Raw genomic sequence first — 15,659 nt, 5'->3', positions numbered from 1 at the left:
CCAAATTAACTTGTTTCCCTCTGAATTAAAAAAAAAAGTTCTGTTGCTAAGAGATTTAAACATTACGCTTCAAATTTAGTTCATAATATGAGCCTGTGTTTTTTTCCCTCCTTCACTGGGCTCTGACATTATACAGTGTTGTGCCTCTGGGACTCTTCTCTGGGTGAATGTTGAGACCTGGAAAATCTGCCCATTAAACTGCCTGGAGATATTTCAAGCCCTGTTAAAGACCTGCTGTCTGGTCAGAAGATGAATTCCACCCACGCCTCCTCCTCCTCCTCCTCCTTCTTCTTCTTCTTCTTCTTCTTCTTCTTCTTCTTCTTCTTCTTCTTCTTCTTCTTCTTCTCCTTCTTCTTCTTCCCCGTGGTTTATTTCTCTCTCGTCGTAATCATGCACTCGCAGAGGTTTCTACATGAAAGTGGATCGATGGTTTAAAGGGAATCAGGACGCTTCATCATTCCTCTGTGGCTCTGCTGGAGCAGGGTTGAGAAGCGGCGTTTCCACGTGTTTAATATTCTTTTCCCACATTTTTATGTTCTCATGGTTTAACTGCATCAGCTCAATTCAGTGCATTCACTTCCATTTCTTTCTTGCACATGAACGGCAAATACGTACACATCCCTTGTTGTCTGTTTACCTCTTATTTAAACTGAGAGGTCACACTAACAAACACATTGAAAAAAAAATAGAAGGTTTTTTAGGCTCCAAAAAGATATTTCAATGAGGAGCTCGACAAGAGGAGAAAGTCATGTGATATAGATACAAGGCTTTTGGTGCTTTTACTCAAACGTGATCATGATTGAAGGGGGTGAGACTGTGCATACGGAAAGACACCGGTGACGGTGACGGGATGAAGAGGAAGCTGAAGATCGGGATGTGATTCCAGGACTGAACTCTGCTGGGCTCTGGATATGGAAACTGGAGGTGAAGGGGGCGAAGAAGCATCGCAGTGAATCACTGAAATGACAACTGACACCAGAGGAAAGGAGAAGAGGTTAAAAGTTTGACAGCAACAGAATCATCAGCTGATTGAGATTGTGGCAAAATTTGATTATGGTGGAGGGAGAGAGAGTGAATAAATGAGTCAAAATCAAAGCCTCATCTCAACTACACTTTTTTAAAACATCCTCTGAGAAACAATACTCTATAATTTGTCCCTGTTTTACAATGCGTCCTGTTCAGTGTGTTAGATTATAATAATTACACCTTTCAAAGAGAACAGCCCACGAGCTGATTGTAATCATTGTGTCACACACATTTTCGCACATAATCACTGTAACATTTAAAACATGGAAAAAATAATTGCTAGATATAACTTTTTCCATTTAAACATAAAGTGTTCAGGGTTATTTATAGTTTTTCTAAATGCTAAGAAAGCTTCTATCTAACATTTATCAAAATTTTAAAGTCACCGTAACATTTTTTAAAGAATATTCCACATTGAAAAAACAGGTCAAATTAAAGCATTTTAATGTAAATGAGGGACGATGAGAGAGACAGAGGACCAGTGCAGTAAGAAGACAACACAGTGAGGGACTGCGTCGCTGAATGACCGAGATAAAACAGGAAAATTGAAAATGACGGCGGGAGGAAAATGAAGATGAAGTTCCTCCATCTGTGTTGGTGGCGGCAGTCACACTGGGAAAGCACCTGTGTGAGACGGAGACCATTATAGAGCCGTTACAAGCCCGTTTCCAGAGGGACGACCACAAGTGGCCAATTAGATAATTAGAGCATCATTTCCTCCATGTTGTCCCCTCTGCTTCGACCTGTCTCCCGCTCAGGACGGAAATTTCCAGCTCAAGCCTGGAGAAGTGTAACCGTCTCTGGCTCAGCTGCGGGCGCACAGGGACAAATCACGAGGGTTGAGGGTGGAGGAAGGAGTTCGTCATTCGTCTTTGTCAGTTCACCGCAGGACTTGTTTACTCTCTTAACCCAAGTCATTACTATCGCAGACTGGGGAGAATAATTACATCTGGATGCATCTGGATTGGATCCTGCCCTCAGAACCGGCTGTTGGTGGAGCTGGATGCCACATTTCTTTTCATTTCAAACACAGTCTCTTATTTATTATCTCTGCCAAAGAGTTTATGTTTTCACCCCTGTCCATTGGCTTGTTTGTCAGCAGGGTTACATAAAAACTATTTCTATGAAACTTGGTGGAAGGATGGGACCTGGGCAAAGAAAAAGGGGCAGGAATATTTAATCACTTACATGCTGAGATTTCCAAGGAATTATTCATAAATCTTAAAGAAAATAATCAGGCATATTTAGAGGACTAATAACAATGAGTGTGAGCAATTTGGTGCGGATCCAAATAGAAATATGGGTCCAGCAGATTTAAATGTGGTTTCATAAGTGGACTGTTGGGCATTGGGTAAGCGCTTTACTCAGTGGCGTTCTACTTTTTTCGTTAAAGATATAAAATAGTTCATCTTTAACATATGTTACGGTGCTTGAATAGGTTTAGATTCTACTGGCTCAGGAGGTACAGCGGGTGGTCCACTGACCAGAAGGTTGCCTGCATCCCGAAGTGTCTGATAGCTGTGCATGAGAGATGTCTGTTCGAGAAAGTGTCGCACATAGATGCACTATATGAAAGTGTGTGTGAATGGGTGAAAGGTAAAACTGTATTGTAAAGCAGTTTGAAAATGCAAACCATTTCCCGTTCACTCAACACTTAGGGACAATTTTAAGTCTAAGATATATAAAATACATTGGTGTGTGAAACTGGACATAAAGACTCAGGTTATAGGAAAACTTGAAATAAATATCTATAATATCAAAGTCTGACAGAACAGTCATCATGGGCAGTTCAATGTTGTGCTCAACCACCAACGTGCACTGTGCACACTCCTTTCTACCTCATGAACCTCAGCTGCCCAACGTGCACAGTGCTCCCATTCTGGCTGTTGCACTAATTACCAGTCGTAGAGAACATAGGAGAGCAGAATATTGACAGTTAGAACTTCAGTCAACTTCCTGTGAATCAAAGTTAAGATTAAAAATATATTTTTGCACGTGCAAACATCACCAATGCAAGTCTGAACAGGAAACATGTTGCATCTTTCTCTCCTCTCTGCTTTTCACATTATTCTAAGGGCAAAGAATATTAACCGCACAATTGATTACACTTTGACTGAATGGTCATAAATACACCACACTGTGAAGCTGCCAAAAATACATCATATCTCGGAATTTACCGGTTTTTATTTTCATGAAAACAATGGACAATGAGGCAGGTTGTTCTGCTGAAGCAGCGACGCTCGCTGAAGCACAGCAATTAAAGCTCACACTGACGCTGAGCGCTCCGTGTTGTGCGAGGAGGTGCATCAAAGAATAATAGAAGAAGAGTCTTGTTTTCCCTCGTCTTTCCTTCCCTTCAGGGCCCCGGTGACACTCGCTGATAAATAATAGAACTCAAATGCAGCCTGAGGCGCCTGTGAACACAGCAGCTCAAAAAAAAATCAAGGCCTCAGATCAAAAGATTATCTGAGGAAATCTATGCACCGGTCACAGTAATGGCTCAGTGCTGCACTGGTGTGTGTGTGTGTGTGTGTGTGTGTGTGTGTGTGTGTGTGTGTGTGTGTGTGTGTGTGTGTGTGTGTGTGTGTGTGCGTGTGGGTGTGTGTTATTATCTCTGAACTGTGTAAGTGAGAGGCACAGAATTCAATGGTCGATCTACCTGTCGCACTAATTGAGTCACCGCTGATTTCACTGTGTTGTTTGTTGTCAGTCTCTGATCATATTTCACTTAAATGAGACACAGAGAATATTCATGCATGATTATCAGCACTGTAGTGTGTTTGTTTGTGTGTGATTGTGTGGCAGCAACACAAAGATGGACGACACGTCTCCACTTCCTCCCACTATCTGGAAATTAAGCCAAAACATCCCTGATATGAACGCTGCCATTTTGCACCTTTCCACAGTAGCGATCGAGTGATGGAGCTGCATTATATCACACGTCAGTCTCAGCTGTCAATCATGATGTTTTACCCCATTTTCATTGCATCAAACATGTAATTAAAACCGTAAACATGAACACTTGAACATCCATCAGTGTGATACCTAAAATGACAGAAACCATCTTTGAGAAAAATGTATTTGACGTCTGTTTTGACTATTTTAATTTGGTCCATGTCCCATTCACTAACATTGAGGAGGTGGGATTTATCACCTGTACTGCAGTCAGCCACCAGGAGGCGATGGAGACATTTTGGCTTCCCTTTGGACAGCTGTCATGTCGTCCATCTTATATATATACAGCAGTTTATAGGCAGTAACTGTCATCCTTCTTTCCTTTTCTACATCTTATCTCAGATCCTTCTACAAGATCAACCATTAAAAACATAAATCACTCAGGATATTGTCGGGACATGATCCATGTTTCCAACGAGGAGCAACAGTGAAGGACGTGTTTACGATCTTAATGTTGAGAGAAGAAGAAATGAAGACGGCAGCCCCGTGACTTTTCTACTGACCATTTCCACTTAGTTAGGATAACGCAGTTTGGGGATTTCGGTTGTCAAGGTACAAACTGCGATGACTCATCCTTGTACGATGAAATGACAAATGTATGAGGTGATCGTTGGGTGGGAGTTCTCTTCAGCCGGTGACTCATGTGGCTGTGAAGGACGGCGTCTGTGAAGCCAAATCTCAGATGAACCTGAGCGTGAAGACGATTAAAGATCATTTAACAAGATGATAAATAAATGATCATTTGATTTAAGTCTGAGAATTAATGAGGAATAATTATAGAGACAATTGTTGAATGTATGAATGTGTGTAGGATTATCCTTTTGTACTCAATGATCCCGAGCTGAGATCAGATACATCTTTGTCATTAGGGGCAGATGGCAACTTCAGGGCTGGATAATAAATCAGAGCAAAATGCTAATTCAGAATAAAAGTCAGTCAAAGTGAAATTGGAGTTGGCGTTGAAAGAGAGATAGACTTCCTGGAAATAGGCGATAACCCCCTCTAGAATATTTCTTTTGTAGCCTCCACTTCAAAAGAGAATATTTCAAATGGGAACCACATCCTCCGTGTAATGATGATTCTCGCCACTGTGCATCGCTGATCACTGTGAAAAAACATCAAATACACAAGCATGATCAAATCGATATCGAGTGCGACGTCGGCCCAGCTTCGCAAGAGCTGATGCAATCGAATGTCAGGCAGAAACGGTCCAAGTCCTCAAGTTGTGTTCCACAAGTAAATCAACAAACCACTGACACGAGTTCCTGCACGTGTCCAAACTTTAAAAAGATCTCAAACAGTTTAGGGAGTAAATTGGAACTCGGCCTTTCTGTGCTGTTGTTTCTGCATTTCAGCACTTTCCATTAAAAGAGATGTTATTACAAGGATGTACTTACGTGCATGTCCGAGCGCTGCAAGTAAATTAATTCCAATTCTGATGAGCTCAGTTTGGTGGGTTTTTTTAATCCACCCATGAGAAAATCTTTTAAGATGTGGGCACTGCATTTAGACCTGCCTGGATACTTCACTAAAACACAGTGAGGAGAGCCATTCAAATGACTGTAATGATACTGTGCTGCAGTGCAATTTAAATACAGTATATTTAGCTAAATGACAAGTTGTTACTGACATGACACAAACAACCTGGAGATAAATATTGTGATTGAAAACTCGCTTTTAAGCAAAGGAAATATTGTTAATTTATTAAATACTAAGAATGTATACGACCAAGATAAGATGTATGGTGCTTTCCTTACATCCCCTCTGGTGTTGACTCCTATGTTTGAAGCTGGTTTTGGAGTTTCTGCAGACTTTGTCCGCCTGGTCCTCCTCGTACAAAGTCTGCAGAAAGTCCGGAGGAGCACAGCAGGAGATCCTCGCAGAATTCACAACGAGCGACGTCATGATTCTGACACGCAACAGAAACAAAACAAAAACAAAACAAATATCTCTGGATTTAAAAAGCACTGCCACACACGAACAAGACACAAAGACAAAGATGTCAACAGAGTTCGTGGTGATCAGAGCTGATGTCGGTGTGGATCTGCTGCAAAAACACGTGACCTCCGCAGCAGAATCAATTCATAACGTCCTGTCTCGGCCTGCTGCACCCCTCCCCTGCCTGAATCCTCTGGAGGATTTGTTGTTGTTGTGAATGCGTCCAAGACCCAATTTTCCAGAGTTCCTTGAGGTTCCTTAAGGGTCTGTCCATTTTTTATGTAAATTTCAAATACACAGAAAAGGATGTCGGATTAAAATCTCCAACATCGTCTTTTTGATGCCTCCATTACGTCAGCGTCACCGTTCCTGCTTCCTCTCGGCTCCGTCAGCTCGTTCTCTCATTTCATCCAATCACAGCCTGGCACGTTCGCCTCGAGCCAATTACCTGTAACCTGTCAAAGTTAAAAACATTCTCTCTCCCTGTCATTGATCCGTCGGTGATCCACCTCCACCCCTGCACCACCTCCACCTCTGGATCAAACCGTCCAATCAGAAGCTCTTCATCAGACGTCCTCACCTCATCGTCCATTCCTCTTCATCACCGCCAGGCTCCAGGGGGAAGTCTCCCTCAGGTCTGAAGCCGCTGATTCATATGAGCATAGCGTTGTACCCCCCCACCCCCCTCCGCCGCTGGGGTCTTAAGGTCAAAGTCTGTCCCTCAGTCTTTCCTGATTTAATACGATATTAAATGAATCATTCTTTTAGTTCAATCAGCCCCACTCCTTTCCCAAAGAGAATACTAATATGATGACGTTTCACTCCTCATCTGCCCATGTTTGTTTTTCAAATCCGCTTCAGGTCAAAGGTCAAGAGGACGTGTGTAACCTCTGCATAGCTCGAGGACATCTCACCATGGCTGCTGCTCGGGGTTTGAAGCTCGGTCACAGTCTGGTCAGATGACATTACTCTGAGACTCCCTCACTGCGATGTCCATTACTGCGAGTGCCATCATTTACATCTAATTAAAGGCACCATTATCGAATTAGCCTAACAGCGGGCTGTGCACTATATGGGGGTAAGAGAGGCTGCAGTAATGATGTCGACTGACGATTAAGTTTTCCTTCTCCTGACAGCGGCAGCGTCTGGATGAAAGAGCTGCACGTCTCGGTTTAAGCTAATGCAGTTATTTTGATGCCTGTTGGTTCACCACTTATCCCAGTAACAAGCACAGCCAGTGAAATGAGTGGTTTTGTCCAATTCCTCAAGAGAGCGCGTCGCTGGTCACCAAGGGAACGCTGCCACCTAGAGGGGAAATCTGAAAACACTGATCTGTCGATTTCCTCTGTCTCTGCAGCCATTTTGTTGTGAATGAATTCATCAGTAACGTGTCAGAAAAGCCAGACACTCACTTGGCTTTTGTGACAGAGCTCCCGGGTGTCTGCGTCCCGCTGCTCTAACCTTTGTGGCAGTGTTTTGTCCCTTTGACGGCCTCTGGCACCAGCCTGTGAGTGTTGCTGTGATGTGTTGTTGCCAGTGGTTGACTTCACATTAAAGAAAGTTGTTATATCCTGTTTTTATTTTCCTGGTCAGTCCGTGGTTGACTCAGTGCATGACTTCACAGACTCGGCGTGCCCTGTTCCGCCGGCCTCTGACTATGAAAGGTGCAGTGTGTGACTCCAGTGCTGGGATGTGGTTTGATGTGGTTTGATGTGGTGAGCTGAGCCAGAGCGGCCGGAGGAAAACATATCCATCTTAACGACTCATTCTTTTCTTATATTTAGTCTAAGAAACTAAAACGGTGGTGCTGTGGTTTGCACTGTTGCTTAACACAGAGAAAGTTCCCGGTTCCTGGAATTTGCGTGTTCCCTAGTGTCTGCGTGTGTTCCCTCCTGGTACAGCCTCCTCCCTCACATGCAGGCTGGGGTAATGTTTGTTGGAGTGTGGGTAGTTGTTTGTCTCTGTATGTTGACCCTGCAATACTCTAGTGACTTGTCCAGGGTTTAATTCTGCAATATCGACGTCCCATACTGGGCGGCTGTGGCTCAGGAGGTAGAGCGAGTTGTCCACAAACCAGAAGGTTCAACACACGGCTCCTCCGGTCTACTTTTCCCAAGTGTCCTGGGGCAAGATGTTGGATTCTTAATTGCCCCTGATGGCTGTGCCAATAATGTGGTGTGTGTGATGTCGGAGCTGCAGGAATGGGTGAATGTGGCTTTTACTGTAAAGTGCAATGAGTGTTTGAAAACACTGGACAGATAGTTGCACACACGTCGAATCATTTCTTGCCTGAGGCGATTCGGTAATTGCTTAATTTACCTCTGCGACACAAAAGAAGGATGTTACTTGAGATAAAGAAATGAAATAGATATTTAATGGGGTCGCCTGACCTCTGACATTCACACAGATTAAATGTTTGGGCTCTTTAAGACGTTTCCAGCACAGAAACAAAAGAGACTTTCTGATGAAGGTATGTTGGGACTTGCATGTGTGTGTGTGTGTGTGTGTGTGGGGGGGAATGTGTTCAGGGAGGAGCACTGGACTGAAGAGCTGTTTTTTCTTCCTTGCCCTAATGTGTGATATTATTCACAATCCCTGGCTACATAAAATAGTTATTGAACAATAATATAAAAAATCCTGCAGGGAGGATGAAATCGTGAACCACTTATACATGAGGTGCATTTAACTCACCCTGTAGATTATAGAGTAGCAGCTGGAGAGTGTGGGTCTATTGGAAAAACGTGCTTTCCTTTGCTTTGATGAAAAATAGTCAATAATATGATGCTCAGGAGCTGAAAGCTATCGGTCTTTACATCTCCATCCCATAATATATTCTCATTTCTGTGTTTTTTATCCTCTGGATTATGGATAATGGATATATGATGTTTACAGTGCCACTCGAGTTTGTCCCTGGAATAATAATAATAATGTATGATTGAGCAAAGCAAGATAAAATAACCTGATGAAAACAGTGTCGCATTTCATGTGCTGTAGAATATTCCACATTCAGAGAGTCGCAAATGAGAAGCTTTAAAAATAGCGTTATTAGCAGTCATCAGTTCCTGCCAAGCCGGTGGAGACAGACACTGAAATGTGACCCTGGCACTGCAAGTGCTTTTGAAATCCCAGTTGCATAGCAACGCATCTCCATCTGCAGTTAAGCTTCTCGCCACCGAAGAAACAACTGTCATATTTGCTTCACACGCATTTTTATACAATGAAACTTATGAAAAAACATAAACATCGTTCTGTCTGAGGGTCTAATTTTCATATACACTCCTCTGTTTATTGAGTCATCCTGGAAGTTAAAAGTCCAAATTCCAAGTGGTTATTTAACAGAAAATACCTTAATAGCAGAACAAGACATGCAAAATCACATAGCTGACTATTCTTTTATGGGGTCAACCTAATTAATTATGCACTGCAAATCAATAGCCAGGTCATGCTCCATTTCCCTGCAGCTGAAAAGGCTTTTCACACTCGTGATGAATGAAATCTTATTTCATTTCAGAGCTCATCAAGTATTCATCACACAGTCACATGGACGAAAAGAATTGTATTTTATTAATTATCATGAATTATGTAGGCATGCATGTGCAGTGCATGTATATAGATGCACAATAAGACACATTCACTTACTGTACATTTAAATACACCATCAACAGCTGCACAATATAGATTTTTGCAGGACTCGTGTGAATCCGTTTGAAACATTAGGAATCTCTTCATCAGGAAAATTAGAGTTGTTTGTACGAGCTTGTCTTAAACTCTAGTTTCCTTTTACTGGTGCATCTTAAATCCTCAGTGAAAAACAGCCTGAAGGTTTGTCAGAGATCAGCTGGTCATCGTGGTTATCGCCGAGTTATGCAGAGACAATCTTTCCTAATTCACCTTTAACATTAAATCCAAAGTCAGGGATGTTAAAATCCTCAGTTCATCTAAACATCCTGAAGCAATTCACACTAATTTCTCCACCTGATCACTTGGCAGGGTCATTTTTTAAAGTTAAAGGGCGGGAAGCAGTAGCAGAGTTGTTGCGCTGGGCAAACTGAATCACTACCAGATGTGATTCTGTGGGACAACTCCACTCCATCAAATGGGCGGCTGATTGTAAGGAAATGACTTATGTGCAGTAAAAGTAATTTATTAGTATAATGAGCTCGTGGGTGATGTGGATTCAAACTGGATATTGTTTTTGAGATTTAACGATAACAATTTATTTCCTCCAACAAATAAAATTCAACCGCAAATCTGTGCTGTTGTCAACACAGCATGGACATGTTAATGAGAATGTGACCAATGAGAATCAAGGAGGTCCACTCCAGTGCTTGTAAGATGCTAGAATCGACTTCCTGTTTATGTTTATGCTCGTGAAGTGTTTTATGGGCAGACTTCTTTCACTTCTGTAAAGCTGGATATTATATATAAACATATGTGTCTCACAATTTATGACTCAAAATGTGCAAACGTTTTAGATTCCAGCGTTTACACGAAAAAGCAGATTACAAGGAAGATATAAAAAAGCTTAGGTATAAAACAAATGTCAACATAAAGATGTGAGGAATATGAGAGCACTGAAATTTGAAAAATGTGCAAATATTCACATTGTACATGCACAAGGTAAAGTTCTTCAAAATCACATTCTGATGATCTACTTTTATAATAATAATAATAATCTCTTTGTATAGGATTTTTCTTAACAAAATTACAAAGTGCTTAACAACAGGATAAAACAACAATAAAATAACAATTAATTGAAGTAAAATAAAAATATAAACAATAAAATAAAAGTAAATAAGTAGAAATTCACCCAGAGATTAAGGCTTTTCAAAAAAAAAAGAACATTTCTAAGATGGGATTTAAAAGCAGTAGTAGAGTTTCTGATCTCAGCTGATTAAGTTATTTCATAGTGTGAGGTTCCAATTCGGATCATCACCCATCAGAATCTGGGAACCCTCCGGACCTCTATCAGCTGATCTCCGGTGGCGAGCAGCCTCATAGGGAGCGAGTAAGTCCTTGGTATAAACAGGAGCTCGGCTGTGTAAAGCTGTAAAATGTTGGCTTCTCTCTTTGTGCCACACCTGGAAGCACAATGTGTTTATCTCGACACACCTTGACACTTTCCCCCTCCAGTGCTCATCACTTTTCTGGCCACGCCTGGATGATCATCTAGATCTTGGAGAGCTGTGCGACTGCAGATGCACTTTTTATATTTTCGGCTGACAAACTGCAGGCTGCGTGCGGCTCGCTCCACCGCTTCCGAGGTTGAGTTTAGTCTCTTTAGTGTCTCACAGCAAAAAAAATCCCTTTCCCTGTATTTTATAGAGCTGAGAGTGTGTCCTCTCTTGTACTTGGTGGAAACAGATGTCGCTGTTATTGCAGCAAAATGAAAAAAAAACAAGAGGTTCATTTCTTGGCGGTCGCTGGTGTCACTTGGTGACACATCAACAACTAAGAGTTTTGTAGTTCAGACTGGTGCTCACAGGAAAGTTGAGGAAACAGCAGCACATGTTCGGTGCAAAGGGAGAAAGGTCCAACTGATGAGAGTAAAAATATCACGCTCTTTAAAATATATCAAACAGCATGTTTATAGTTGTAGCTCATGCGAATATAGAATATAGAAAAATACAAGAATATGAAAAAAAGCTGATATGTATTGATCAGACACTGTAAATAGAGATGGACGATGGCTCCCCACTTCATCCCACTGTATAAAACTGAAGCCAAGATATTCCGGATCACGGAGCTGCCATCTTGTGCTGGTGATATCATTTGGAGCCAGAGTCTCTCGTCCAATCACGGGTCAGCCTCAGCTGTCAAATTATAGCGTTTCATCTAATTTTTACAGCATCAAATAACAAATTAAAACCAAACTTCTCAGAACAAAAAGCTCTTGAACAAATATCAGTGTGACACTGCAGCCAGCCACCAGGGGGCAATTTGTGGTCATTTCATTGCTTATAGTGAAAAGTGAATACTTTAATACAGTAGGGTAAGTGTATGGTATATGGCAAATGTATGTATACACCAATTCACACACAAACACATGCAAGGGCAATTTGTGGGCTCAGTATGTTGCTCAAAGACACTTTGGAATGCAGACGGGTGGAGCCGGGATCAAACTACCGGCCTCGTGGTTAATGGACAAACCTTCTGAGCCATAGATGCCTGAGGACACAGTGGGGATCCCCCTCTGCACACTTTACTAACATCGACAACTCCGCATTACACTTTTTTGTCTTTTTTTGACTATGAATCTGCTCTGATCTGATTTGAAGTAGCCGACTGTACCGAAAAACACAGAATGTGGAGCATCTGAGCCCCATCAGGAGAAATTGCACGGGGCTTATTCTCCTTTAATCTTTAATATGTCTCTTTGTGTGGAGCGAGCATAACTCCGCAGACACACAGCAGGAAACATTTTTTTGCTTTTATCCCAGGATCCTGCAGGAGAGAGGGGGCACAATCACCTCACTTGGATTGAATTACATCACAATTCCATGGATGAGACCCACCTTCAAGTGTTCCACTTCCTCTGGGGCCAATGTGAGAGAGAGCGGCTTCAGATTTCAATAGACGTTATTGCTGAGTGCTGCCTTTTTTTTTGAAGGAGGAGGAGGGCACGGCTGCACACTTGGCTGGAGAACATATAGTCAATCTATTTTTATCTGGGCCCACAGAAGGGCTTCTGGATGGCAAAAACTGCAGAGCAAACAAGTTGTTGCAATTACACAGGCAAACCACGCAGAAAATCTTGTGACAGTAATGAAAATTATAATTCCTTTGAATTCCTTTATTTATTTATTTTGTCTCAGCCATATGGGATTGTTGAAACAAACATCTGGCAGTTAAACTCTACCTGGACAGAGTTTAGGAGACGTAAGACTTTCAGGAACTTTAACGTACCATGTAATTCTCAATGAAAGTCATAATGTCATCAAGCAATTACTTATCTGTCTGTCTGTCTATCTATCTGTCTGTCTGTCTGTCTGTCTGTCTGTCTGTCTGTCTGTCTATCTATCTATCTATCTGTCTGTCTGTCTGTCTGTCTGTCTGTCTATCTATCTGTCTGTCTGTCTGTCTGTCTGTCTGTCTGTCTGTCTGTCTGTCTGTCTGTCTGTCTGTCTATCTGTCTGTCTGTCTGTCTGTCTGTCTGTCTGTCTGTCTGTCTGTCTGTCTATCTATCTATCTCTCTCTCTGTCTGTCTATCTATCTGTCTGTCTGTCTGTCTGTCTATCTATCTATCTATCTATCTGTCTGTCTGTCTGTCTGTCTGTTCTATCTATCTCTCTGTCTGTCTGTCTATTCTCTGTCTGTCTGTCTGTCTGTCTGTCTATCTATCTATCTATCTGTCTGTCTGTCTGTCTATCTATCTGTCTGTCTGTCTGTCTATCTCTCTGTCTGTCTGTCTGTCTGTCTGTCTGTCTGTCTGTCTGTCTGTCTGTCTGTCTGTCTGTCTATCTATCTATATATCTATAAGATAAGAGAGCCTGTGACCCAAGCATTTCATTGCCAGCGATTGCTTAATGTAATTGTTGTGCATTTGACAATAAACTCTTGAATCTTGAATCTATCTATCTATCTATCTATCTATCTATCTATCTATCTATCTATCTATCTATCTATCTATCTATCTATCTATCTATCTATCTATCTATCTATCTATCTATCTATCTATCTGTCTGTCTGTCTGTCTGTCTGTCTGTCTGTCTGTCTGTCTGTCTGTCTGTCTGTCTATCTGTCTGTCTATCTATCTATCTATCTATCTATCTATCTATCTATCTATCTATCTATCTATCTGCAATCTTAAGTATAGTGCTTTAGCGCCCTCAAATGGACAAATGTCGGAACTACCTGTATCCACTTATTTCCTACAGATTGTTGGCGCTTGATGTTTTTAAAGATTTTGGCACAAGATACTGAGTCATCAAACTTAAGCACTTACACTAAATAAATGACGCCTTCTTATCATTTTGGACACTCTGAATAAAACAGGAAAAAGAAAGTGAAGATTGACATGTAGCTGTTGATCTTTAACTTCTGTGACACAACATGCAAAAGTGCATTGAAGGAAGATCAACTTTTAAGTAAATTCACAAAATTAGGTTCTATGATATTTGAAGTAGCACGTGAGAGGATATGACAATGAATAAAAACATCACCCTTGTGGAATTGGATAATCTTTAAGAATAAAGAAAAATGTGTCTTTGAGAATTTTGTTTCCTATTAATTAAACACTGTTTCATATCCAATGAGCAGCTATTGTTAGGAAGTTGACTTGGTAAATAACATTTAACACCTGGCCTCGACAAATATTCAACATTTATCAAGAGCAACTGATCAAGAACTATTTATCATGCAGACATTTACCTGCATTAAAATAAGTATAGAACAATCTTATATAGTCATCTTTAGGAAAATAGTAATTGAGCAAAGCAGTAATGTGATGGCTCTCATTTAAAAGTTTAGATATGCTTTAGAATAAGGCTGCATGATTGATCAAAATCTGAAATCAAAACACGTCTTTTCGGGATATCATAGTTTGAACGAGGCCTTTTCTCACAAAGATTATAGCAGCTTTTACATATTATTTGAGAATTGTAAGTTAAGCTGTGTCACAATGGGAATAAAGAAGGTATTGAATCAGGGATTAAGGAAACTCTTTCTCATCTCATATAGGTTGGTCTCCACTGCCCAACCAAAATATCAGTTTCAGACGCCGAGGGCTAATACTGTATATATGTTTCTTTATTGCTTTATAATGTCAGGTTTCATTGTGAATGTCCATGATTAGTGAAGTAGAAACTAGTAAATGATTTAAGGAATATAAAAATGCATAGTTCTGTAGTAGCATATATACAGAGGGCACCTAAAATGAAAATTATATATTAATAAAATGAAGGTTTTCTTGTTTTCTGATATAACTTACGTACCCACTGCTTTTAAAAACCTTTCAGAGTCCAAAACTGCCCATGCAGTACATAAGTAAACTAAAGGGACACAAAGGAGAGAACCCTGATTAGATTATTTCAGGAAAACGCTTGGGAGTGGGGCTGAGAAAAACTGTGGGAGTGTTTCCAGATGAATAAAGACGTGTAAAGGCTGATGGGGTGAGGAGAGGTGGGGACGGCCGCTATAACTCACTGGCCACTTGTATCACCACCGATTTAATCCACTCTAGAAACAGACGTCAGTGTCTCACAGACAATAGGAACATATCTCACGGTGACATCACGAGGGAGAGGCTGAAGAACAACTGAGTCATTATCAACAAATTAATGCTGATGGGCCCCAAAGTGGAAAATCTGTTACAATCTCTTAGAACAGAAAAATAATGGCTGCGCATAGTGATAGAAGAGGTGAAACAGAGGCGAGCAGGGTTTTCTCAAATCAGGATTCAGTTCCTGACGACACACGGGGAATGCAAAGGAGCTCGGTCAGGCCTTGAGGTGGAGCTGTTGATTATGTTATATGGGACCGAGCAGGCTGCAGGTTCAGCTGGGGGTTTTCTTTGGGCGCCTGCCCATGTGGGGGTGGAAGGGAATGAGGCATCGGAGACACAGATTGTGAGCGAGCTCATTGGGACAAATGAGTACAACTCCATTATCGGGAAACATAACAGCTGTGTGGCAGAAAGAATGGGGAAATTAAAAGAAGGGATGAACCTTCTCCACCATGCGAAGGAGTGAAATAGTATTATTATTATGTAGGAGGGGGAAGGAGGCAGATATCTCAGCAGA

This window comes from Hippoglossus stenolepis, chromosome 7, assembly GCF_022539355.2.
Source record: "Hippoglossus stenolepis isolate QCI-W04-F060 chromosome 7, HSTE1.2, whole genome shotgun sequence".
In the NCBI taxonomy this organism is placed as follows: Eukaryota; Metazoa; Chordata; class Actinopteri; order Pleuronectiformes; family Pleuronectidae; genus Hippoglossus; species Hippoglossus stenolepis.
This window is presented reverse-complemented; position numbering follows the sequence as displayed.